Raw genomic sequence first — 26,105 nt, forward strand, 5'->3', positions numbered from 1 at the left:
GGTCGCGCGCACACACACACACACACACACACACACACACACACGCACGCACGCACACACACACACACACACACACACACACACACAGTCAATACGACTGAATATTCATAATTAAAGACCCGTCCTCCCAATTAATGGTCGAGCCCCAGTGGAAATATTGACCTTTGGCAAGAAACAGAGGCGGAGAGCGAGAGAGAGAGTGAGAGAGCTTGAATAAAGTCAAGGAAGACATAAAGCAGGAAGCAGAGGTGAGCATCCGCATATCTTTGATATTGAGGAAGATGAGGACTTGTAACAGGACAGCTCATCATGTCTCGTCTGTCAATTTCAATTTGACATCTACTGCACTTAATAATCCGTTGGAATGGAATGAATAATCTGTTGGAATGGAATGATCTTTTAGAATAAAGTTGTATACAGAAGGCACATTGTCATTGGGCCAGGTCAGTTTGAATGAAAACATTTAACCGCTTAAACCCCGTTTATATAATATACCTGTACTTATTTGACGAGAGTCCACCAGGGGTCTATACTAGGCCCCCTCCTTTTTTCCCCTCGACACAAAATCTCTTGGCAAAAAAATGCTGATCTACAAGCTCACTATCAGTTGCTTACACATTGTGATCTTGTATGTAGATCTGTAATTCTTGCAGAATGTTCACCCCATAGGGACGCTGGAGTTCATGTGGTTAAGCCTTGGGAACTTTGCAGTCTTCATCAGATGTACAGTGGCTATGTGCTTGTATTGAATATTCCTGTTTGTGGTGCAATATTTCACCTAAATATAGAAAACCCATTGCGCACCTGTCAGCCAGCATCTCCTCCATTTTACCTTGCACTCACCCTCACACACACACACACACACACACACACACACACACACACACACACACACACACACACACACACACACACACACACACACACACACACACACACACACACACACACACACCTCCAGAGGGATTTCACTTTGTCTCTCACTCCTCAATAAGCTATCGACATACTATTGAGACATACTGTAGATGGGGGAGAGAGGGAGAAAGACAAAGTGAGATTGCAGGAGATAGTGACAGGAAGAAAAGTAGCAATGCGACAGTATTAGATATCCTTCAATTGACATCATACGCACAGCGGCCATGTTGCTCTTAAATCAGACAGTTCAGTGAAAATATGGTCAATAGCATCCACGCACCCGATCTACTGTGAATCACCCCATTCAAATGTCCTCATTCCATGGGCTGGAATTGTACAGCTCCACTGCATCGCTAGTTTTTTTGTTGCCTCATGTAGCTCATCCTCTAATTATGTGAAACAACAGCTCCCTGCAGAATAAAAGGATTTCTAAGAATGACTATATTCCTCTGCATGCCAAAAGGAGAAAAAAATTAATAATAATTGTGTTTTGTGCGTGCGTGCGTGCGTGCGTGCGTGCGTGCGCAGGTGTGTAGTTCTACAGTAGAGTGTGTCCATAAGTTATCTTTCACTGTGTGTCTCCACTACAAAAGGTTTTGTTGCAGCTGATTTGATTAGTTTGTGCTGAGTCTATATCTGAACTCCACTGAGTACAGATTGTCTCCAAACCTGATTCTCTTTGACGTGTGTGTTTGTGTGTGAGAGAGTGCGTGTGTGAGAAAGAGAGAGAGAGAGAGAGAGAGAGAGAGAGAGAGAGAGAGAGAGAGAGAGAGAGATGAGAGAGATGAGAGAGAGAGAGAGTGCACGCACGAGAGAGAGTGAAGATAATTATCTTGGGTGTGAGCAGCCAGCTGATATTGATTGTGTTTGTGACAGCCTCACTACACCCGTTGGCCACAGAAACTGGACTATTTTTGTTGTTTTTTATTTGATGTCTTTTGTGATGTTGAGTGGCAAGGCCACCTGCCTTAAGGGATTACGAGTGATACGTCCGTCCATGCCATGGCTCTATTGTAACCCCAGCTCAGCTACACACATGCTCATATCTGACAAGCCAATTTAAAAAAAGATTTATCACTGTGCTTCCAAAAAAAAAAAAAAAAATGTCATCGCCACCCCGTTCGCTTGTTATAGGCCGTTGAAAATAGTCTCGTCAAAAATGCATGGTAAAACACAGGAGGTGACATACAGGCAATTTCCCAAATACATTAAGCTATATACTTCATCGTGTGACAAGTAGTGAACAAAGGAAACACACAATGGGCCTGATTCACTAAGCTGTTTACGCCCATATTTTGAACGTAAAGGAATTTACACAACTTCCCACGTTAGTAGTCTGATTCATTCATGTTTTTCTGTCGGTCAATTTAGCGGGTCTATTATGGTCTTAAATGGGGCGAGGAGCAATGCAAATGATCTCCCACATGAACGCACCTCTGACCTTCAGGCAAAAATGATCCGCACATTTTAGGCATTTACACACCCCTTTGTGAATTGCCCATCGGTTTCTGCTTAGAAAAAATACACCCTCCTTTAGTAACTTTATTTACATGTTATTAATGACCAGCTTAGAGAATCGGGCCCAATGCGTTGCATCTAACGCATTGTGAGCTTGTAGATCTACAATATTCACTATTTTTGAAGATTAGAGATTCTTTGGGATTTTTGGGAGATTTTGTTTTTAAATATTGAATTTTATCTATTTATTTCAAGAAGGAAGATTTTAGCCTACAATGACTTGCCCAAAATAGGGACATCACTGGGTTGATGTGGTTTAAAAAAAAAACGTTTACACAGCCACTTGGTATTCTAATATGACATAAGTAGCTCATGTCTCATTCTTGGATTCAATGACATGACATGTACTCTGCATAATTGCATATATGCACGTATGTCATCGCAACCTGATGATCCCAACACTAATCTAAAACTGAAGATTTTCAATTAACACCATGCAGTTCCATTACTTCTGCTCAGCAACACACTCAGGAACATGGCTTGCTCTATGCTATACGGAACGTTATGCAAATGTATTTGACACAGTTCAAATCGAATTAGTGTGAAATATCACAACGCTCTCTCTCCATCGCTCGCCAGCCCACCCCGCTTCTCCCTCCTAATGCTGACTTTGATGAATAAAAAAGGGGTAGAAATCATAAGCCAACGTATTCTGAAATGGTAGCAATGCCAAATGAATATTATAAATTATACATTTGACAGATAATGTGTTTAAGGTGGGGAATTTTAGCGTAGCCTCTAATTGAGTTATAACTCTAGTTATGCAATACGTGTGTGTGTGTGTGTGTGTGTGCGCACGCGCCCATAGGAGGAGGGCATCTGGGGGGTGAGGTTGAAGACTACATCACGGTACTCATGAGCATTCCCTTGCTGCCGCTTCGTTACAGATGTTGGTGGTGTGCGATACATGTCATGGTTATCAGCTGTGATTGGTGACAAGTGAGAACATGCCTGGCAGATGTGCAAACAATATTCGAGGCCCCCTGGGGCCCCTGTGCCGCTAGTAGCAACACATGCTGACAACTAAATACGCGTAGGCAGTCCTATGGTGACATGCAGCTAAATCTATATACTCGGTCTTAAAATAAATCTGATATTTATTTAGTATTTTTTTTAATTACTCAAGAGTTCCAAGAAAGTAATTTTTATATACAGTAGTGAAAGTAATTTTTATTTTCTAAAATGTTGAAATACAATTAAAAATTAAAAGGGCAGTACAAAGGACTCTCACACACTAGTTTCTTCACTTGTAATTAAAATGTATTAAAAGTTTGGTACAGAGACCTTAACAGGTCTGAAGGTCTGTGAACCGAAATGTTCCGAAATTGAATTGCAAGTGAAGAAGAAGGTGTGCAGGAGTACTTTCTTCTAGAGCCCTTTAGTCGGCCCTTGGTCTTCTCAAACTCACTGGCCGAACTGTGTGCACAGTTTATTCATTTTAATTGAAAAAGGCAATAGAGAGAAACAGCCCTCAAAGTCATAATTAACCTCTTTGAAAATATCTTTCCAAATTCTGATAGAAAGGTGACCATGTGTACCGTTACAGCCAGGACATAATGGAGCCTCCTGCAATGGATAGTTTGACATGATGACTGCTAAATCTGGAGAAAATTACCGTATAGCTACCATTAAACCACATCACAAGGAGGATCAAGCAACCTAATCTACCATAGCTGAAATAAGGTCAACATTGAATCTGAGTATTTGGAGTGTAATTAGGCCTTTGGGGTCAAATGGACTTCATGATACAGACCTGACGGGCAGTATATTATTGTAATGTGTACAGTACAAGTTCTGTACCAGTCAGGTTTTTATCCCTATGCTTTATTGTGAAACTAGACAGACACTGAAAATGGAAAGAAAATATCCATATAGTTATCGAATCAACTCCACCTAAGCCAGTCCCAAGCCTGTGTTGGAAAAGGAGGAGGGTTGGGGCGTGGGACCAGCAATTCCACCCCTGTAAAAACCTCATCCGCTACAGAAACGACGGGAAGAAGCCACTTGAGATGGGTGTCAGCTGGCATGGTGCAAGGAGGGTCGCCAGGGGACCGGAGCAGATGGAGGGGACTTGTCACACAATGTTCTAATAGGAACTAGGTCTAAGTAAGTAAATATTGAAAGATTTAGCCCAGGGGTTCCCAAACCTTTCCATGACAAGGACCCACAAATAGACATAGGAATAGGATCTGCTAATGGCTTAAAAAAAGAACAAGAAAGAAAATAGGGGAAATAGCAGATCTATAAGCAAAAACATGTCACATGAGCTTGGGTATCTGCTTTCCAATTCCAATTGCTCCCCCTGGCGCCCCTAGTGGCCCCCACTTTGAAGTCCTGTGATTTAGTCTACACCAGTGGTTCATGGATCTTTTCAGCACAGAGCCAACATAGAAAAACCCTGGGCTTATTAAAGAAATCATCTTACCAAGTAGTGCAGAAATTGGCCCAAGGGTTTAAAAAACAGGGAATGACAATGTGTACGTAATCCCACATGACAGCTGGAACTTCTACAAGCAGGTTAACACAGCCAAATGTTCAGGTGACCGTTATGCAGAAATGTGTGACTTCTTTGAGAAATGCTAACTTGTAACCAATGGAGAGATGCATGACATTCTCTTAAATTGAGATTAGTTTAGCTATAGCTCTCCAATGCAATCACAAGAAAAATAATTCTAATATAATAGCTAATTCACTCTTCTCTGTCACATATGCCAAGTCTCGGTCCAATACAGACAAGAGTCTCTGACATCGGTTTAGAAATATTTTGACAGCATGTTGGTTTTCATGCATGTAGTGTAGTCATCATCAAAATGACACAGAGAAGGTTGCCACACAGCTTGAAACTTATTTAGACAGTGGATATGTTACAGGGAAATTGGAAAACCAGTGAAATTGAAAAAGGACCGCTCGTTTTCACCCCCCCTCGCTTCCCCCTTTGTTATCGATTCACTTTGATTGCGACTGGTGACGTTAATCTGTCTATGTAATCAACACACCTGTTACTAGGCAATTTTGTAGAACCAACACTAGAGGGCAATGCAAGCCACACTAGAGCCCCCCCCCACACACACACACACAAACACACGCACGCACACATGCACACTAATTAGAGTGTGTCGTGGATAGTAACCCATGAAAAGATCTATTCTCCCCCTATCGGTTTACAACTCGGACGGCGCTGAGTTGACTAGCAGACCATCGGCCGGTCGGCGCGGGCACTCGCGCCTGGAGGTGCTCGGGCGCGCCTCCTCGGCCTCAAGGTCTGCTGAGTCGGCGCGCCTCCGTCATGGACAATAACTATTATCACCGTCTTGCGAGTTAAAAATACAGCGTTACTCTGTTCAGTTTGGCTAACCTCTTCATTATCCAACCTGTCATAGAATATTTCTCTCATATTATCCATTTTATTTTCGGCGCTCCTCCACCTCGCATCAAAGCCCCGCCTCGCGCCGAAGCCCCGTGCCTAAAACGAGCATACCTTTCCAATTTCCTAATGAATGCCAATTTCCCTGTAACAGATATACTGTACATCTGTCACACATCATTGGTAAAAGAAACACTTTTCTGCCAATGGGTGCTCTCTGAATACCCTACTCAGATTCTTACATTAACATTAACCTTACCAACCCCATGCATAGGCGTACTGTACAACTACAGTATACTATCAGTACCACTGTCTAATTCCTTAACCTAAACTGAACGAGCTGCAAGTTATAGTTTTTGATTGGTGGATGGATGGATTTGGTGAAATTGATTGATTAATTGAATATTTTATTGACAGTTGAAAAGTACAGCAGTATACGTTAAAAACAGCCAAATGGGCACTCAGGTGGCGCAGTGGTGAAGTACCTGCCCACCACTGTGGAGACTAGGGGTTCGAATCCGCCGTGATGCATATGGCTTTGTCGAGCGTCTATGAACATAATTGGCCCATGTTCGGGGGAGGGAAGCCGGGCGGGGAGGGAGATATTTGTCAATGCACGTAATCCTAAGGGCTTGGGCGGCACGGGCCGAGCGAAGTTTTTGGGCAGGAGGTGTAGGACAGAGGTCCTACGTCCTCCCGCAGGTGCTCCTCACTGGCAGTAGGATACAACAGCAGTGACAACACACAGAAATGTGTGTGGGGAGGAATCAATTGACATAACGACTACAATTGGGGTAGAAAAAGAAAACAGACAAATGATTGATTATCACAAAAAGGCCAAAGGCTGGTAAATATTCAACATAGATATACAAGCAACAATACAACAAACAAACGGTTCATATCAAAAGTTCAATCAATTCAAGCTCACTAAAGAAGTGAGTTGTTTGCAACCCTGGGGGAACGTTTAGAAAGGCCAATTAGAAGGCAAGCAGGGCTGTTGTGGCTCCAGGGAAGAAAATGGAGAAAGAATGCGGTTGGTTAAAATATTGACTCTTATAAGAATGCATCAGGACTCAGGAGTGATCGTCCCAACAGCGTGACTCACATTTCTAGTTGGCTCAAGGACCCGAGTTGTTTCCTGAAGTTGTTGTTGTTTAACTAATATGTAGTGGGTGATATGAATCCAAATGTCACAGTAACTTTAAAATAGCAGTAGTAGCAGTCTAATGAAGACAATCAATCCTCCCGTGTGTCAAAATCGTTATCTAACTTTGTATTTATCATTCAGGAGATGCAGCTTGTCAGGCATATATCAAGAAGAGAAAAAAAAAAATTATATTTCAAAGTTATGTTAATCTCACAGCAGCTTGAATGTAAAACAAATCAATACAGACACATAAAAATGCATCTACAGTATGTGCTGGTTGAGATGGGGTTGAACGTGCAAGGAGGGCGTAGGATAAATAAGAGGACATATCATTTGCATTCATAACACACAAAACTGTATTGCTCTGCACAGTATGGGCTATTGGCAATATCTACCAACAGGGTTCTGATCCATGTTGCGATGGACTGCTCAATCAGTCCATCGCAACTGATTGAGCAGTCCACCGTGCAGCTTCGCACGCACACTTTTTTTGTGTTTTTTTTCCTTTTTTTTGGGGTTTTTCTCACTTTCATTTGGTTAATTCAGTACAAAATAATTTACTCCATGAAGTGTAGATGTGTGGCAAAAAGGAAACGTCTCTCATCGCGCACCTTTCCATTCAGAAATGGATAACAAGAACCGTTGTCCTAAAACACCCTCGCCCCGGGTCTAATCCGGCGGCCTCGGTCCGCGAAAAAGGTGGGGCAGTGTGTTTTTGGACGAGCTTTCCGTTTTCCACCCGTGAAAAACCTCCGGCTTGTCGGAAGTTTTCTCTTTTCCTTTTTTCTTCGTCCCAGGAGTGGGGGGGGTATCCCCCCCCCCATAGAACTGGATACGTCTAAACCATGCAACCAAATGCAACTGAGCGGTTCTGGTCCTTTACTCGAAGGCATATAATTGAGTAGGGGCCGGGTTGGCCTAGCCTGACACTCAGCCTGAATTTTCATTTTGTTTCACTCAGAGATTCAGGGGCTGGAGCCAGGCTAGGGTTGTCCGGATGTGAGGACTCCAATTATACAGTCAATTATTTTTGTAGCTGTATGCACAACACTGTCCAGCAGTTTTTTCTCGTGGGCTATAGCATTGCCATACCATACAGGAAAGTAAGCAATAAGCATGCTTTCTATGACACTCCAAGTTTCCTTAACTGCCTCAAAGAATAGTCTTTGAGTTTTATTCTGGATTCCGGTGCAGTTGTCATCCAATTACAGGGAGATTATAGTCCCCAGGAATTTCAAATGATTCCCTCACTATGTTGATGATCAGAGGTATTACAATATAGCTCTCTCTGATTTCCCTGATTTTTACAGAAATCAATCCACTAGTCCTTTAGTTGTATGTTGATGTTCAGTTTCAGCCTCTGAAAGCACCTTTCTATGAAATGTGTGGACTCTCTAGTGTTTGAGAGTCAGTGCTGCTAGAATCTAGATGATGACTCACTCAAACATGATATCACACAGTATGACTAATGTCTATATTCAATGACGATATGCTACCTTTGTGAGTGAATTGTGGAACGTATATGCCCCTGCATAACCCACACTTGTGAGACACACACACACACACACACACACACCCCAAGACTTGTGCTCACTGACACACATGCTCTGTCTGTCTGTCTGTCTGTCTGTCTGTCTGTCTGTCCATTCATATGAACTACTGTACAGGCCATTCATATGAACGTCACTTCCTATATAGACTCAATTTCAAAGCAGGAGGCTGGGTTATGAACATTTGATTAAGAGGTTGAGCGGGCGTGCGTGCGTGCGTGCATTGCTCAACCATTTTCTAGTATGTCACTGAAAAAAACTCAGGGAAGAGGAGAGTCTGAGCTCTAAATATAAAGCAAGATGCATATCATTACTCCAAACAAAGTAGCTCTGCTTACAATATTCACTTTGAACATACTTTCTCTTCCCTCCTGGGATTCCATTGATTATGTTTGGGATGTGATACCCACAAGCCCTTTATAAAGGCAAGACAGTGGATAAACAACAGTAGTATCAAGTGAATGTGTGACTCTTGTTACTGTAGATGTTGATCAGTACTCTGTTAGCTTGTTTTCTTATGTATAACCACTTGAACCATTCTTTGTGTGGTCAAAAGCACGATCAATCGAGGCCAAGTTTCGTAGATCAGTTCACCGATGCCAATCCCATGGTATAACATGACATTGAGTGTGTAACCGCATACCAGTTTCATTATTATCTCCACCAGGCCTGACGGCCGAAGTCTCGAGATTATGTTTTCGCCCCTGTCCATCTATCTGTGTGTCTGTGTGGGTGTGTTTGTGTCCGTTAGCAGCTAATCTCCAGCACCGCTGGACCCTTTGGTGTGAAACTCTGCACGCACACACCCACCAGGCACCATAAATTTCTTGTTGGTTTAACAAAATATGGGAGAGCAGTATATTGTGTGCGGACATTCCCTTCAAAACTCACAAATAGCACATCACAATTACATTCATTACAAAACAACAACTGTTATCAATTATGGGCAAAACACTGCATATTCATTGTACCCTGGGAAGCTATTCCTTTCCACTAAGCTAGAAATGGGGAGTTTGTCTTATTAGTATTCTGCTCATAACTACGATTAGTGCTAATCTTTTGGGGATCATTTGAATTCAAACAGTGAAGTCTGTGTCAATTCGAGTCATTAGAGGGAAGCAGTTTAACTGAACAGCAGTGGCTACAAACTAAGTGCCGCCCGCTTGATTACAAACAGTACATTAAAATATATCTCACTCCAATCTCAGAACCTACTTATTACTGACTTTCAATTGTCATTTTCGCCAAAGTAGCTTCTCAGCTGCTGATCAAATAATCTGCTCTAAATGGAAAAAATAAACTTAACAGTTTCTTTATTTCCACCCAAGTGAGAACAGGTGTTGTGAGGAGTAGGCTACCTGTCGTTCTAGTACTTTGCTATTGTTGCATAGTGGAAGATGAAGTGCGTGCCCCGTGGAGAGCCAGATGTCATTGCAGTGCTGAACTCAGCATCTTCACGGAGGTTACGATCCCACTCTGAACATTGCAGGCAGGAAAACTGGTTTGAGAATTGAGATCCTCTAAATCATCTTGCGGGGGTTATTTCCCATGGGGCAAAATTGTAAACACTTTTTGTGAGCTCTTAATAGTCTCTGAAGTGTTAAATTCTTGTTAAATGTTGTGAAAAGAAATGCATGGAGGTACTTCCTTGGCCTACTGCCAGCTTACACAAGAAATGATGGTGATCGGTCCAGTGGTTTGCGAGATTAGACCCGGACAGACCCATTAGTAGATGGAAACATCATTTCTTATGCCTGGTTTATACGTAGTTATGCACTGGGTTGCACAACAAAAATAGCAGATCTACTGTAGAAGATTGGCTTTTTTGGCATGCAACACCAGCACGCAACATAACAGGGCTCTTGCGGTCAATCACAGTGGGACAAAGAGGTGTCAGTGGAAGTTTGCCAGTGCACACATAAAAACCCTCATGAATGTCACAGCCAAATCTAAATGGATGGACACTAGCTGAACTCATGTCATGCTGGAAATACAGTATACTATATAAAAACATAGATGTTGTAGTTTCTTTCTCCTGTAGTAACTCATTTGTGCCATAATACTAAGAAGAAGACAATGAGTTTATTGCTATATTATTGAAAAACAGCCTCTCGAAAATAAAATGTTAGCAGATTTTCACGTACATTTAATCCTACGGTAATGATGAATTGGCATCACTCACTGGACTCATTCAATGGCCAAAAGGACATTCTAGGGGGAAATGACATGAGGCTCATATAAAAAAGACAGCATTTCGCCTCCTGTGATTTCAGTGTGATACGCGCCTGTGAGCAGGAAGCTATAAATTAAATCCGGTCTCTGGTGTTATTGGAATATGAATTGTTTGTGGCCATGTCCTCCAGAGACTCCCCACAGTGCATTTCAACTCCAAATACAGTCTGACTCACCAGACAGGGATCCGCTGGGAGCGAACACAGGATGGGGAATTTCAAGAGAGATTAGAGCAACAGCAGCAGTGCATAATCACTTAGTGTGACACGGAAAAACACACGCGCACACATATAGTCGCTGTCGGCAGAAACCTTGCATCTCCATATTTCATCTTTTTCAGTTTTTTTTTTTTTTTAATTAATGCCCTATTTTATACTTCGCCGTATGACAGTGTTGTGCAAAAGTAGCACAAATAGATTACCTACAAACGTGTCACATCGCAATGCGCTGTGAACTTAGATAGGCTATTTTTGCTATTTCAGAAATTTCTGAAAAAGAATTATAATGACATGCCCAAAATAGTGAGGCCAAGTTGAAAGTGAAGAAGAAGAAGAAAAGAACTCCGGAGAGTTGAGAGACGTTTGCAGAGAAAGAGAGAGTAAGAGGTGAGAAAAAGGTGAGGAAGAGTTGAGGAAGAAAAGAGAGAGGTGAGAAGGAGGTGACGTAGGGAAACTCTAAGTGAAAAATAGAACATTCCAAGATAAGGGAGATGGGACTAAGCAGCCATGAGAGGAGATAGTCAGATAGACATTATATACCCCTCTTCATGCCTTTTTATTTACTGTCAAAAGTACTTTTTTTGGGAGGGGGTTGTGTGGGGGGGGGGTTTGTGTTTGTCTTGTGTGTTTGTTTGTTTTTTACAGAAAACTAGAAGGGTTTATTTTTATCACTGTAAAGGCCTTTGCAGACAGGGTGTGATTTTTCGCACGGACAAAACGGACAATATCATTTTTTAAATGAACACATGGTTCTCAATGACCTCATGCACACCGGCTCCGAATTTACCGTGCGGCGATGCGATGCTGCGATGCGTTTTTTTCCCCAATCAAACCCAGTTTGATTCGTGCGTCTTTTCGCATGCGGTAAAAAATGATTGACTAATCGCACCCTGTCTGCAAAGGCCTTTACTGTTTATCTTATCCTGTAAGCTGTGACAATCCTTCAATAAAAAGTATGTTAAAATAAAATATACACACACACACACACACACACACACACACACACACAAAGGGTTAACATTTTCTGGGGGGATGGGGGGGATCTAAGTTCCTTCTTTTTTTTTTGGGGGGGGGTAGACATGTCTGATATGCATCATATAGAAAGGTTGATGTTAATATCACAATTTAACAATTTCATTAAAAAAAATTATGTTGACCATTAACCTCGGCATCGCTAATTTGGGCACATTTTCAAGAGTTAATTATTTAATACATTTTATTATAAAAAATGTCAATGTCAATGTCGTGAGATCTGATATTTTTGCTATTTGTTGTACTACACACTATATAGGACTATAGTGGTTAAAGGAGTAGTTCACCGCAAAAATTACTTATTTTCTATCAATTACACACCCCATGAAGCCTTGAATTCATGGAGTTTTTTTTGTTTTTGTCGCGTTCCTAAGCCAATAATTTGATGACATGCGGTCTCTCCGGTAGGAGACTCTCCTTTCAATCTCCTACCGGAGACATAAGCATCTTTCCGCCGGTCATCAAATTATTTTCTTAGGAATGCGACAAAAAACAAAAAAAATCTCCATGAATTCAAGGCTTCATGGGGTGTGTAATTGATTGAAAATAAGTACTTTTTTGGGTGAACCAATGTGCCCTCCTCCGTTTTACTTTTAACAAATCGAACCATGGGCACACGGAGTGAAAGTGGTCAGGTGGATCACAATTGACGAGGCACTTGAGAGAGAGAGTGTGTGTGTGTGTGTGTGAGGGGGTGATCGTGTGTGTGGGAATAATAGCTTTTGCATATCGGGTTCAACAGACTAAATTACAGTGTCTCTGGTGCACATTCCCCGTCAGGCACAATCGTCACGCTGAGGTCACCTGTCCAATCAGGCGCTCCACTAGCTGTCACCACGGCGACAGCGCCGGCAGAGTCGGTAGCCGAGCACAGCAACACAAATCAAGCAGCTATCACATTGCACGGTTGCTGAGACCCCGCGGGTTCATTCATACCAGACTGGCAAGATTTGATATCGCTGGTGTCACAGCAATCTGATCATTCGTATCTCCAAAGGCATTATAATCCCCAGTGGAAAGCCATCGGGAGACCTATATAAGAATGGCGTTTTTTGAAGCATTGCAGATCTGTCAAATGAATTTCACCTCCCAATGGCTCCCCATCCTCTTATCTCTTTCGATAGCATCTATTGTTTTTCTCTGCCCACTCCGAATCAGTTGTTGGAGTTTCTCCATTTTAATCCCCTTCAAAAGTCAATAATTTTGAAACTATATCATGACCTCCTGTCCTATGAAAGCTCTTCAACTACAGGAGGCCTGGGAGTGTGAACTTGACTGTAGATGATAATTTGTGGGATGCTCTCAAAACTGTTCCCATGAGCTAAGTACTGTTTATTTTTTTCAAAGCTAGATGTCATGCATAACCTTACAATCTAGCCCACATGTTCAATGGTCAAGTTTTGGCAGAGCTACTTTAACACATTAACCGCCAAGAACGTATTCCTACGGTCCGTTAAATCCAACTGTTAAGCGCCGAGACCGTAGCCCTACGGTCCGGGTGCTTTTTCCTTTTCCGACCATTTTCAGTGTAACACCACCGGAAGTCGGAACCGTTTTTCGTTTCCCGTCGGCCTCCATTCTAAGGCGCACACTAAAAGTCCATTTTAGCCCTTGTAGTTTTTTCTCCTCGCATTTCCCATGTTAACATAAACGGTCAGAACTCAAACAAGGCTTGCCCGTTTGACACGTGGTCTTGAGTGGGAGACGCAGGCAGATGTCGCCGATGTATGTAAACAAAGCAGAGCTCACTGTTGGATTTTAACAAGGTCTATGGCGACGTGAAAAAAACAACAACAAAAAAACCTTGGCACTGGTGAGTACATTCTGAGATTAGCCCTTGGCGGTGGATGTGTTAATACTAATGTCAAATATACACTCAATCTCTCCTCATATTAACATCTTTGGGGTCTAAGACTACTATATATTCACATCCAGATAATTGGCTGTTCTGGCTTCCACCTCTTTAATAGCAAGACGTCATCTTCTTCTCTGCTGGAAGTCCACTAAAGCTCCCTGCAGCACTCAGTCGCTGTGATATCATCTCCTTACTAAAGCTAGAACAGAATTATACACAGTGAGAGCCCATTTGGTTAGGCTTCCAGCTAATTTCTTCCTGTCAGACAACTTCAAAGTTCTCCCCATGTACTTTTTAGCTGCTTTTGTTCTCCAACAACATAACATCTACCACCCAATCAAAACCAGCGCCCAAACTTCTGATGTATATATCTCTTTTTCTGCTTTTTCATCATGCTTAACTTATAGTCTTTTTTGTGATTTTCTAAACTATGAGCCATATTTTCTATCAAAAAAAAAAGAAAGATATCATGATCCCCAGCTCGCTCGCTCGTTCGCTCTCTCTCTCTCTCTCTCTCTCTCTTTCTCTCTCACATATCAATCACCATCAACATTCTAAACTGTCCAGAATTGATTTCTCGCTCTAATGGTGTGACCTCTGCCACACTAATGGCGTGAATTCTGCCACACTAATGGTGTGAGCTCTGCCACACTAATGGTGGGACACTACATGGTCTCTAATTAATACCCAACAGTCCTGATCCAGACTCTGTGACAGATGGTGTTTTTATTTGTTCCGCTGATAATGCGAATTGATGCAGTTGAGTACTTGAGTTATGATATACACTATGTGTGGCTGAGGCTCATTCTGGTTCAAACATGGCATTTATAGTTTTATATTTTAATTACAACAAATCCCACACACACACTAACATTATCACTGGCAGATTATACAGTATACAAGTTCAAATTTCTTCTCCAAGTACATGAGCTGCATTTACCTGACACATGCCCACACACCAAATGTTGCATCCAAAAGCGTTAACATGACTCAAACACTGTAGCTTCTGTATTTATGTATCGTTTAAGTGTTTGATGTTATGTTTAAAAAACTAAACTATTTATGTAGTATTATGCTTCTCTGCATTTTGATTGTCTTTGACCCAGCAAGCCAACATGAAGTAATGTGTTATATTAGCCTGGCATGGCCAGACTAATATCACTCACTGCGTAGATATTAGTCTGGAATCTCTGTGTGGAACCTGCATTACCAAGGGGTGAATTCAAAACATGCCTTTGGTGATAAACCCGCACCATTATTTGCATACTGGGCCCTGATTGGTGGCCCACAACTTTGGGAGCAGGGAAATCCAATCACAACCAAGCGGGGCCAGACCAAATCTGCTGAGGGCTTTTTATTTGCACTGGCAGATTTGTCTGGTTTCCAGGCTAGTGTTATATCACCGTGTGCATCTGTTGATAATACCAGCCGTGATCTTAAATCTATACAGCAGGACTGAGGTCATAGTTCACACTCACTGGGGCAGAGCACATGACTGGTTTTGTGTAAACAGTGAGGGGGTGGTTGGTAACCGCAACTTGCCCTTAAAACCAATAAGGAGGATAGCTGCAGCTGCCTTACTGTGTGGCAGACAATGAGTATATCTGAAATATTTGTGCAAAGGAAAAACTAATAATTTCATTTTGAGAAAATGAACTCATTATACGTAGTACAAACAAATAATAATACTTAATACAATTCCCCTCCCTGCTGGCAGAAGTTTTTTTCCCCCCCATACCGTTCAAAACTCAAGGTGTTTTCCATTCAATTTCCCGCATGGCTTAACAGCCCCACCCCGCAGTGATATTGAATGATGCTCTTTCCAGCAGCGAGCCGACAGAGCGAGAACGGTGTCTTATGTATGAAGAAAGACATTGGAAGGTTTTTTTCTCAGAACACAGTAGACTCGGCAGCTTATTCCATGGAGGTATAACTTATGAGAGAGTCTCTTTGAAAAAAGAAATGAAACGAAAACATAGAGACAACTTTTACCTCCACTGAGGCAAGGGAAATCGTTAAGTAGGTCAGAATACTCAAAAGAAAGAGGGTGGTTGAAGGAGGGATGATAGAGAACAGGCTGGTTGAGAAGTGAATGAGGAAGGGGCGGAAACGACACTTCAGTCTGATTTATACACGCCAGTCAGAGTCACATGCCAGAAATAGCTGATCTACAAGCTCAAAACGCGTCACATCTCGGAGTGTTGTGAGCTTGTAGGTCTGACATTTCGGTGCATGACTCCGCCATGCAACAGAGTATAAGTTAAGCATAATGAAATGGCAGAAAAAGAGATACATACATCAGACGTTTGATTGGGTGGTAGATGTTGTTGGAGAACAAAAGCAGCTAAAAAGTACATGGGGAGAACTTTGAAGTTGTCTGACAAGAAGAAATTAGCTGGAACGTTGACAAAGGCACTTTCACAAATGGCTGAATAACAGTGGCATACTGTGTTTTTGAACTAAGACAAGAGGAATCCATTTGGATAATTAACTCACTGAGTGCCATTAACGTGTTTCACGTGTTTTTACTGCTATGACGCTGGGTGCCATTAACGTGTTTGACGTGTTTTTGAAAAAATAGTAAAAAAAAAAAAAAAGTTTTGAAAAACATGTTCAGAACCCAAGATATCATGATCTGAAGATGTGCAGCTCCATCCACTCCTTGTTTAACTTAGAACTGAAAAAGGCTGTATCTCGCTTCCTAAGCACTTTTTGTTTTCTGTGAAAAAAACTCTGGCACTTTTCAGAATCAATTCTGAAATAATTCTGGCAATCCTGCCACTCAGGGAGTTAAGACAACACAAGTCTTCTGAAATCGGTTTCGGAATATGGTTGGATATAAGGTTGGTGGAGGGTGAAGGGAGAAATGAGAAACATTTGTGATAAAGATGGACAAAGTATTTGCAAGTCTACTGAACCTCCAGATCAGCTAGAGGTTTTTTTTCATTTTTTTATTTTATTTGTTGACTAGTTCCATGATATCATTATTCATTCTTGCATAGCGTGGTGCAACAGGACAGACCACCATCCGAATCTCTACCACCCACAAGTTGAGCTTGACTGCCAAGTGTGTATCTGTCTGTCTGCGGGTCTGTCTGTTTCCCATTTATGCCCATGTATGGAGGTCCTTGAAGAAGCTGCATGTAAGACTCACATGAGGACAGGGAGATGCGAGTAATGCGAGCGAGGTGATGGGAGAGAGAGTCTATCCTTGTCCCTTTTATACCCATCTTAATATGACATCATAGTACTGATGCCATAGATTAGCCTATGTACTAAGAACTATGGTAGAGGGTACCGCACTGGGTACTCTGACAAAGGGTACTACTATGAGTACACTGACAACAATGACAAGGGGTCTTGCATAAATGGGTGGGGCACGCATTCCCATCTTCCCGAACAGGCTGGTAAGCACAGGCCTAGTAATCACAAATAGGGGAGAAAAAGAAAGATGAATGAAATGAATGATTTGATTTCTGTACACAGAAATAATAGTAATGGCTTTAGGATAAAAGTCTGGAGATTACATTTAAAGCTTTAGTTTTACAATAGTCTAGGAGTGATTGTCACATTTTCAGAAATGTATCTGGGAAGCCTTTAAGCATAAATCTGAGTTCCATAGTTCAAGATGTTGCACCACATCCATTAACCAAAAGGTCGGAGTGGGAGGCTATGATCTTTTTTTCAAGGAGAACTAGCTTGCATGCCAACAGCGTGGCAAATATTATAACAGGACATTATAACATTATGACAGTTCTCAAAGTGGGGCCCTTGAGAGGGTTCCAGGGGGTCCTCAGCAACAATAGTTAATATAGCATCAAAATCTGTTTAACCACTCTACATTTATACTTGAAAATAGCGTTCCATTGTGAGCTTGTAGATCTGCTATTTTCAAAAAAGCTTGAAAAAAGGTGAACATTTTAGAACACTCCCACCAAGGCTTTCATTTTTTTGCAAAACTAAACAATAAAAGCCTGGAGATCGAGGCTAAGTTCACTATAAACAGAAAAAAAAACTCAAAACACAAAATGTTTAATAAGAGAGCACAGTTGACCTAATATGCAGTTTTTTTCTAAGAATGAAGAGTTTTCACTGTTGCTGCTACACTTGTTAAAAATATAAAATAAGTGAACCCATAGTCATATTGTATAGCTATTGAGATATTTGGCATAAATATTGAGGTATGTCCATATTGCGCAAATTAGGCTAATGAATGTAGTACCTAAATGTAGTAACTAAAATACAACAGACCTACGTGTATGCTTTATTTATTAATTTCAGTCCCCAGACAGACAGGGAGCCTGTGAAAACATCTGAGAACTGGAGTGAAAATAATCCACTTTCTTGTTATTAGTAAGGACTCGAGCAGCAGCGTTCTGAATCAACTGCAGTCGCCTGATTGATTTTTTAGGGAGAGTTTCCCTGAACAGGCTTAATGCAGATCGATGCTGTATGAACACCCTTCAAAGCTCCCTCCCACTGCTCCACTGTTATGTCCAACAAGCAAGTCCTCCTCCTCTCAAGCAGACATCACAATATTCATGGGTGAATTCAGCAAACTAGACAAAATGATCATTAAAGTAAGGGGAAAAAAAGAGCATTTCCAGTTGAAGGATCAAGTAAAGGAAGATGTGTTGAATTTAAAGGTTGCAACCTTGGGGAAATCTAAGTCCGTTTGTGATGGGTACGCAAAGGACAGATACATACACTCACTCATAGCGATTCTGTTCATTATAATAGATATAATTATAATATAGTGCTGCTAGGATATACCACCAGTATAATGAGAGTTGGCTCAGAATGCAGAAGTTGCTGCTGGCATGCCACACCTTTGATTGGTTTGCAATAATTCTGTGAACTGACAACAGTCACTGTTTTGGTTCCATATCCTCAACCAGGAATTTGCGTAGGCTATGTATAGTATGTATGCATGTGCACATGGAAATAAAATGGAAGTGCATACAACATGCATCTCTGATCTGCGTGTAGCCTATTTAACGTCTCTGTGTGTATTTGTGCGGCTATAATTTGTGTGTGTTTGGGGGTGTCGATGTTGTGTCCATATCCTGCGGAGCCCCTGAGCCGGGGCAGACAGAACATGTTGCTTCAATCAGCTCTAAACCCTCCATGAGACAGATTACACTGTGGGACAGGACCACAGAAAACCTGCCAGCGTCTCTCTCTCTCTCTCTCACTCTCTCTCTCCTTACTATCCCCCTTTCTCTCACTCCCTCGCCTCTGCTACTTCCCTCCTTCCTCTCCTCCAAAGCTGGCATTATCTCTCTCTCGCTCTCTCTTTCTCTCTCTCGCTCTGTGTGTGAGGCATCTGGGGACTCATGGTGAGCACCATGCCATTCACTTAATGTTCTATCCCACCCAGTTTTCCCTGCAGACGCTCAGCTCTCGTTCCTTAAATAGACAGGATGTGAGGCCAAATTAAGGGAAAAGCACCCCTAGGGGACAGACAGAGACAGCAAAAGAGGGAAAGAAAGACAGACAGGCAGGCGAGGGCAGGGGATGGGTGTGTGACAGAGAGGTAAGAGAGAAGAGGCCACACACACACACACACACACACACACACACACACACACACACACACACACACACACACACACACACACACACACACACACACACACACACACACACACACACACACACACACACACACACACACACACACACACGGCTTTGGTTACACTGCTTGCTGCATTAAGGAATCTTCAGATGGCGAGGGAGCAGGGCTAGCTCTATGGATGGAGCAATCTGACTGATACGAGTGTGTACGTTCATGCACGCACACTCCCACCCGTCCCGTGAACTGTCTTTTAACAACGTAACATGCAGAGAAGCGGAGGGGAGACTTTCCTTTGGCACTGCCTCTGTGTAAAACAGTGGCAAAGTTGTCATTGGCTGGGTTTAGCGGAGCAGTCCTGTAGGGTAGTGTTGATTTTGACACCAAATTTTTATTCAGTTTTAGTCATAGTCTTTTGAATCAAATTCCATTTAGTTTTAGTCATATTTTAGTCATCTGAAATGTTTTACTGTTAGTCTAGTTTTAGTCAACTAAATATCATAAGATTATAGTCGACTAAATCTACAGATGATTTAGTCGACTAAAATGTATTTTGGCGGTACCGTGATGGCGTCGTAATGGCTGGATGGCAAACCTCTATCAAATCTGCAATACGTGGAGCATATTACCAGTGTGCAGACTTTATTATTTTATATATCTCTGCTGTCGGGCAGAAACGAGCTAACTCCAAAATGTTCATTAACTTAATTTTTCAGGAAATGAAGAAACAAAACAAAAAGTGGAGTTAGGAGGTTTTGTTCATCATTGATAAGAACAGCTGAATGGACCTCCAAGCTCACAATGAGTTTGGAGGTCAAAAGCGTGTGGACGTAAAGGGTGTTCAATAGCACTGATTTATGAAAAAATAAATAAAAAGCTCAAAAATTGATTTAGCTGGTTTCTGCCCGACAGCAACAAACAACCCAAACCTCTACCAAAGAGTAATTTTGCATCAAGTGGTTGAGATGTTTTGTTAACACAACCAGGGTGAGAGACAGTGCCAGATTGCTGTCCAGTGCCACATACAGGACATGCAGTGGAAGCCCATAAAGAATTCAGGCTTCATTCATAAGCCAATTGATCAGGCCCTGATGCAGAGAGATTTAAACAGCGTTCTCTCTCCTTCTGCTTCTCTCTGCACAGCAAAAATCTGGGTCCATTTGTACAATTTCAAAGTTACGTGAACACTCCAGATTTTTGCTGTGCACTGCTCTCTGTGACAATGGAACACCATCCCAATTTCCCAGACTTATGCCTTGAGCGCTCTCTCCTTGATAGACCCGCTGGGGCCCATCAGGGGCCCAGAGGCTGCCAGGCAGCTCCGCTAATGAAGTTCCTCGACTAACAAGGAGGGAAAGAAAGAGCTCGGAGAACACACACGAGAGTGACAGTGAGAGAAATTATGAAATAAGCGCTTTGCTAGCTGCATGCATAATGACACCCTGGGTTCAACATGTACACTTGGCGTAGAAGACACCGGAGGAGAGTGGTATCTATTAATCTTCCCTAAACTACAGAGGATTAGAACATCTGCACTACAACGATTCAATTAAAGACAGGACCTGTTCCCTAGAGGTTGACCAGACAGACTAAATGAGAACACAAAGACTCTCAGGTACAGTATGTCAGTTTATAACACTGGAGGAACAGTAGTTGGTGAACGAACGATTTATAATTTGTTGAGTGCCGGTGATATTTTCTGTATGTGATATCGACGTGCAAAGTATAAATTTAGCATAAGCCTCTATATTTCTACTTGGGTGTCTGTGTTCCAATTTGCACACATGTAGTAAGTAAAGTACAGAACTTAAAGGCCCACTTGGGAGATGCAACTGGAACTGAGCATGTGGTGTGTGCGCGTAGCCAGATGTTTCTACTCTCGCAAAAGCATATGTACAATCTGTCAGTTAAGGGATTGTAAACAGAGACATGCACTGTATAATAAGCAACATAATGACGTGATAAAGCGGAGCGTCAGTCTACACCTGATGCATTTCTGTGTGTGTGTGTGTGTGTGTGTGTGTGTGTGTGTGTGTGTGTGTGTGTGTGTGTGTGTGTGTGTGTGTGTGTGTGTGTGTGTGTGTGTGTGTGTGTGTGTGTAAATGGGGCACGGCTTCATCTTCTGTGCTGAAAAATATTTCATAGAAACAACCAAAATACAACCATAAACCAGTGCTGTCCAATCATGTGGCACGAAGGGCCAAGCGTTCACAGGTGCTCATTCAAACCGCAACACTACACCCGCTAATCTTGCTAATTAAAACACTTTAAAACTGCAGAGAGGCAGAACGAATGAGTGAAATCCTCTGATGCAGTGTTTGATAGGAATGGCAAACCTGCATGCCCTCGACACACTCTGTGATATTGGCACGTGATTGAAAATCACTGAAAACAATCCAAGACCCCTCCTCTTTCTACCGTGAGTCTCTGCCTGAGGCTTCTGTCAAAGTTTGAACTAACAATCCCCAATGAGGCAGTGGGGGATTTCATCAGCTAGCTATCTCTCTTACAGAGATTGAATCTGCCCATCTTCCCAATATACCAGCAACAAATGACAGTAGGCTATAACTTCACTTCATCGTATCATGGTATTATCGTTACTGCTCCAGCGGTTGGTTAGTCTTGATTTAGCTACTTGTGTTACCCCTGGGGTCATCTGAGGGCTTTTATGTAAAGCGGCAAAACATGAATAAATGCATATTTTTAATACATACATTTTCCACCACAACTGTATCAACTAGATAAGATAAGATCTTTATTGATCCCGGGTGAAATTCTGGTGTCATGGTAGCAACAGCACTAGAAGAGAAACACAGGAGCAAACTAAGCGTCACAGGACAGATTGTATGTACTCAGTCTCTGCATGACTGGTATGCTACGTATGTCTTTTTAGTTGTAAAATGTTACTGAGGACAGTCAGGACTTCTAGGCAATGTCCTTCCAAAAACCTAGCCACATGTATGGTCAATAAACATGAAATAACGGTCAAATGATACACCTGTTTCCCCAAGTTAAACCCTGACTGCCCCTCTTAATTTGTATTTAAAAATAGCCCTTGTGTCTGCAATAGAAACAATAGACTATAATACAGAATAGAGAATAAATGAAGTAGTTGCCTGTTCCGCGCACGCACGCACGCACGCACGCACGCACACACAACCTGCTTGTCTTAGATCAAATGTGTGATCCGACCTCACCACACTTGACAGGGTCCAAACTGGTGAGAAACCCAATATCCGATTCCCCCACATCTACACGCGTTTGATGATGCCTCAGCCTCATGAACTCTCTCTCCCTCTCACACACACACACACACACACACACACACACACACACACACACACACACACACACACACACACACACACACACACACACACACATACACACACACACACACACACACACACACACACACACACACACACACTGCACCAAACCCTTTTCATCTCTTTCTCTAATGACAATACTGGCAGAATTCTACTGTACAGTATGTTTGGTCATAAACCTCCCTCTGAGTTCTAAACGCCTAAATGTTACAGTATTGGAACATGCCGCAGAGTACTACAGCATCATTAGACTGTCCACCGGTAGCTGTCCCTTTGATGGAAATATTGGCTCAGTTCCATAACTCAGCTGGGTAAAGCTGGCACCAGAGGGAGGAGAGTGCAGAAAAAGACAGACATTATCTATCCAAGAAATAAACACTCTATGTGCTGGATCACTATCCCCGTCTAAATCTAGAGCAGATGTTCTTCAATATTCTTCTGTGCAACATGAAATGGGAATTATAGCCTGTAGTCACGTATTGTTGGAGGTGGTGTCATTAAAAATGCATCGCTGCTTTTGGTACATGGAGAGCCATTAGTTCATGGGCTGCACTCCATTTTGGGGCACAGCGCAATGGTTTGAGCTCCAAAAGTTATGGTTACTTGAACTGTAGACTGAGATACTAGCACACAAGATCAATCAGTGCCAAGTGCCACTGCGTGTTCCCTGTGCGTAACCACTTTAGCCTTATTTTCTTTTTTAAAGAATAGCCTGCCCCCCAAAAAACTGAAAGACGATCTACAATTGCACAACACGTCACCATATGACCCGTTGTGAGCTTGCAGATCAGCTATTTTTGAAAAGATTTTCTAAATGTTTGCCTGCCCTATAATGACATAAGGACAACCCAATGCCAGGGCTAAAGTGGTTAAATCCATTGAGTGGATGCAGACAAATAGATTTGCGATGCTTTTGGATGATGGAGAAAAGGGCGTTTAAGACAGGCCCATTGCCACAAATGGGGGGGGGGGGGGTGTAAGTTAATTCAATTTACCTATTTCTATCAAGCAATCACTTTGAAAACAATAGCGTCATTAACATTTCTCTACACAGCCCATTGGTCCCTCGCCCTTTTACGCCCCCCAGACGAAGACGACAGCCTGGACTATTCTGTTAAACCACAGTCTCAAGCTGGTGCATGAGGCGGCTTGAAGCCTGATTGAAGGTGGCATTTTGCTGGCACAATGAGAGCCTTACAGGACACCATGCGTCTACGCTTTATCTGTTTGACAGACTCAAGACACCATATGTCAGCTCTAATCCTAATTATGGTAATCAATTCACAGCAAGTTACAATGTGTCATCATTACAGCACACACAGCTATGGGGAAATCGGTGTGTGGGGGAGAGAGAGAGAGAGAGAGAGAGAGAGAGAGAGAGAGAGAGATTGAGAGAGAGAGAGAGAGAGAGACATGGTGATGATAGTCAGTCTCTGTGACTGACAGGTGCATCCAGCTGTTTGGCAGCGCTGCTGCATCTCACAGAACAGCTGGATGGATTTTCACTGCAACCTCCTCCTTTAAGTTCTGTCATAGGTAGGCACGAAACACACAAGCTGTTTAACAATCTCGACAACTAACTACACCATAGAGTCCGTTTGTGATTTATTTTGCATTAAGTCATGGCCGTCTATTTGCGCTCAACTTAGCAGCAACGCCCGAACCCCTGCGCTGGCATAGATGCGAGAGGATGGTCCTTTGCGTCTAATTTACCTTGTGCTGTTCGTGTTAAGTTACTTAAAATGGAGAAATTCACTTAAAATGTGATGTATTTAATGTTATCCAATTCTTAATTAGCACAGAACACAACAGCACAGACACATGCCTATAACTAAAGCTAAATAAAGCAGTCAATGAGCCAGTTGAAACATTCCAGAAAACGGCAACAGAAAGTTTTCTTACCTTTATATCCTGTGAAGAGATGTGGGCAATTAAATCAGTGTCTCTCGCAGGACCAGGTGTGTCGCATCATGAGCCTGTATGACAGACTGGAGATGCTCAGGTCCTGCGTGATGTGTTATTCACTGAGTCTGAGCCACTGACTCCTGCACAGCACTTAGCAGCTTTCTGCTTCCATTGGCTCAACAACACACTTCTCTCTCTCTCCCCCCCTCCTGTCTGCTCTTCTCTCCTCCTCGCTTTCACAACAACTCCACCAGTGGTGTAAAAGTAACTAAGTACATGTAGGCTACTCGAGTAACGTACTTAAGTACAATTTTGATGTATTTTTACTTTACTAAAGTAGGCTACATGTAGCTATTTCCAATTGTCAGTAGTTTTACTTCTACTCCATTACATCAGAGGAAAATATTGTACTTTTACTCCACTACAATTATTTGAAAACTTTATAGTTACTTTGTATATTTTGATTATTATTACAAAACATACATTAACCACTTCAGCCCAAGTTCAATGTGTCGCGATGGGAGCATTGTGAGATTGTAGATCTGCTATTTACAAAAGATTTTCAAACATTTACACATTTGAAAACTTGTGAAATGGGACATTCTGCATAATGAGTAGCCTACTTCCTAGTCCTACTTTTGGTACTTTAAGTACATTTTGACGCCAATACTTTTGTAGTTTAACTTTTATTCAAGTAAAATTTGAATTCCGGACAGAGTATTTCTACATTGCAGCATTGATATTAAGTTTAAGTAAACATTTCAGTACTTTTTCCACCACTGGCGACTACCGCTGTCCTGGCATCAATTCAATCACTTCCTCCTTCCGTTGGCAATCAACTGCGATTTAGTCGTGATTTTGCTCTACTTATGCCTCGTATTACGAACGTTTTTTAGTAGTTTGAAGTCATGGGTTTGAAATTGAAACTGATTGCTAGCGTTTACTAATATGTATCTATCGGGTGAATCTAAAGTAAACACACCTGCATGTTGATCATGTGTTGTTTATTCGACAAGCTCCACTGCTGCCCTCTTGTGGATGGATGTCACAAGAAAGCTTCTGCAGGTTTATGGTCTGGGTTTAAGGTTAAACTTTGAACATTTGAATGAACTTGTCACAAAGCTATGTTTGGTTTAAGTGTTTTTAAATATATGAATAACATAACAGCAAGTTTGACCATATCGTGCAGTAACAAGTAGGATACTGGCTTTGAAATACCACAGAGCACGAAAGGGTCTTCCCTAATTGGACACAAAGGCTACATGAAACATGTATTCAATATCCTAATTCTTCCAGCAATAATAATAATATAATATTATAAATGTTTTAATGGTCACTGTTCTGGTCCCTTATCTATGTTATTCATTGATTCTGCCCTGGCCCCTCAGTGTTACAGCAAACTATGTTCAAAAATCAATATCTCTATAGCTGCCTCTCCTTTCAGTGTGTAATGAATGAGAGTAAT

The 26,105-nt window shown here is 42.0% G+C and overlaps 1 protein-coding gene across 1 annotated transcript in view; it reads right to left on the bottom strand.

Moving 5' to 3' along the window:
- The window catches only part of klhdc8b (kelch domain containing 8B), a 154,478-nt gene extending 129,660 nt beyond the window's left edge, over window positions 1-24,818 (bottom strand). Inside the window, exon 1 of the mRNA XM_084069809.1 lies at window positions 24,638-24,818. The gene's annotated coding sequence lies outside the window, so the exon portion shown is untranslated. The remainder of the gene's footprint in view (window positions 1-24,637) is intronic.
- Between the last annotated feature and the right edge of the window lie 1,287 nt (window positions 24,819-26,105).

Source organism: Gymnoscopelus microlampas, assembly GCF_963454915.1.
Source record: "Gymnoscopelus microlampas genome assembly, chromosome: 10".
Lineage (NCBI taxonomy): Eukaryota > Metazoa > Chordata > Actinopteri > Myctophiformes > Myctophidae > Gymnoscopelus > Gymnoscopelus microlampas.